General features: G+C 43.1%; 1 pseudogene; it reads right to left on the bottom strand.

The window, feature by feature from the left end:
* The window catches only part of LOC111528533, a 7,751-nt pseudogene that overhangs the window by 3,530 nt on the left and 1,586 nt on the right, over nt 1–2,635 (bottom strand).

A 2,635-nucleotide genomic window follows, 5' to 3' on the forward strand; every position in this document is an offset into this window, starting at 1 on the left:
TTCCTTCCTTCCTTCCTTCCTTCCTTCCTTCCTTCCTTCCTTCCTTCTTTCTTTCTTGGACAGAGTCTGGCTCTGTTGCCCAGTGCAACTGCCTCCTGGGTTCAAGCGATTCTCCTGCCTCAGTCTCCCAAGTATCTCCCAAGTAGCTGGGATTACAGCGCCACCAAACCTGGCAAATTTTTGTATTTTTGTAAAGACACGGTTTTACCACATTGGGCAGACTGGTCTTGAACTCCTGACCTCAAGTGATCCACCCACCTCGGCCTCCCAAAGTGCTGGGATTACAGGCGAGAGCCACCTCGCCCGGCATGTTCAGATTATTTTAAGCACCGTCCTGCCTCCTGCTGCTCTCTAACCTCAACAAGCCACCTCCTTGCTGACAGATGGTGACAGAGCAGTTTGGATTACAGAACAAGTGGTAATCGAGGGCAGTTTGTAGCAAGCAGAGTTGTGTATAGCAAGTACAGTGAGTTGTATGGAATTCATTTTCAAAATAGCTCTCAGACTACTGATGAGAAAATGTACATCAATTTTGATACCTAAGAGTCACAAAATAATCAAATTATTTACCAATTTAAGCCACCTTATTATTTTAGTTAAGCTGGAATGTCAAATGATTTGCTGAGGGCAAATATTAGCATTCCTACTGACTGCATGTTTGGAGTTTTTTCACTATGAAATTTGAGACATTCTTCCAAAGTGAATCCATGCATTTGTTATTATTTAGGATTAAAATGATGAAAGGCAGTGATTTCTTGGTGTAATTACTCTGAGTAAATAATTGATAAAATAGCAAATATCTTGAAGGATATTAAGGAAAATGCCCTCCAAATTCTATTTTCATAATGGCTAAAATATTGGTAAATGTAAAGACCTCCCAATAAGTGAGTTGTAAAGTTGAGACTCAAATGTTAAAACATTGCACAATGCTTAAGAATACCACAAATATTTTGAAAGAGATATACTTGAAGAATGATCTCCAAATCTAGCAATTCTCATAATTGTTTTATGTGACTGTCTTTTCAGACTGAAGTTTATTAGACCCTCCTCTGGTCTAGTTATAAAGGCCATAAGCTGCTAGGAATACAGTGGACACAAATGAGTTGCAGGCATGGTGAGCTGGAAACAACTGTCTCTTGCATACTGGAAGTACCTTGTGTGCATGCACTGTGCTTCTGAAGGGTCTTCCTGCCCCACAGTGGCCCACGTCCTGGGCTTTCCTTTATTGAATGGGCAATGCACGCTACCTTATTGGAATTTGCACTGCCATTGGCTGTTCGTGGTGGAGATAAGAGGTTTAACAACAGGGCTGGGTGATCTGACCCTAGCATTTTTGTTCCCAATGTCTCAAACAGTTTTTGCATGTGCTGTGTTTACTAACTCCAATTTTATTTTGCCCAGATTATTTTCCTCTTAGTCTTTTCAATCCATCTGTGTTTTATGAGCAAGTGGTTTTTGTTTGTTTCTCCCTAACATTTGTCAAAGTGTGGGTTTGGTATCTGTGCAGTGTTTGATGTTTGAGAGCACCCTGGAACCCTTCGCTAACAATAAGAATTCACATGTTGATGAGGGTAAGCCAGGTCACTAAGGAAGTGTTTTTGCATTTTGTGCTGATTTCAGCCAAGCTTCCTCTTGCCTTGCCGCTTTGCACACACAGCAAGCACACTATTGCTCAACGGCCCAGCAGGATCCAGTCATGCATTCTGTGATGGGCTCCTGTGCTTCATCTCTCTTTACCCCATAAGTCATTCTAGCCCATATGGTACTGGGGTGGCAGCCTGGCCCAGCGGGGTGTGCCTCCTCATCCTGTCCCTAGAGTCCTCAGTCAGGGTGGGAAGGGTGGTCTTTAGAGAGCCAAGGTTCACTGCCTGTCCTGGGTAAAGAAAAGTAATTAATTTTCAACTAAATTAATTAGGCTGATTTTCTTATTGTGGTGTGCTATAATTAGAGGGCTGTCTCTTGTCTTAGAAAAGAAAGGAGACCAAAATTAATCATTCAGATTTAGAGTTATGTTCTTTGAACCCAGAGGATAGAGGATTCAACACTGCTTATGTAAGAGTCAGTTCCAGGAGGTTGTCAGACAGCAATAAACTGACCTACTTGATTAACACACACACACACACACACACCACATATATTTCCCTGTTATGAAAGGCAAGACTGGCTGGGCACAATGGCTCATGCCTGTAATCCCAGCACTTTGGGAGATGGAGGCAAGTAGATCACATGAAGCCAGGAGATCGAGACCAGCCTGGGCCGGTTTTTAGTAGAAACCTTGTTTCTACTAAAAATACAAAAGTTAGTGGGACATGGTGAGGCAAGCCTGTAATCCTAGCTACTTGGGAGGCTAAGGCAACAGAATTGTTTGAACTCAGGAGGCAGAGGTTGCAGTGAGGTATGATTGAGCTACTGCCCTCCAGCCTGGGCAACAGAGCAAAACTGCATCTCAAAAAAGGAAGAGAGAAAGAGAGAGAGAGAAGAAGGAAGGAAGGAAGGAAGGAAGGAAGGAAGGAAGGAAGGAAGGAAGGAAGGAAGGAGGAAGGAAGAAGGAAGGAAGGAAGGAAGGAAGGAAGGAAGGAAGGAAGGAAGAAGGAAGGAAGGAAGGAAGGAAGGAAGGAAGGAAGGAAGGAAGGAA

Source organism: Piliocolobus tephrosceles, chromosome 14 (genome assembly GCF_002776525.5).
Source record: "Piliocolobus tephrosceles isolate RC106 chromosome 14, ASM277652v3, whole genome shotgun sequence".
Taxonomy (NCBI): Eukaryota; Metazoa; Chordata; class Mammalia; order Primates; family Cercopithecidae; genus Piliocolobus; species Piliocolobus tephrosceles.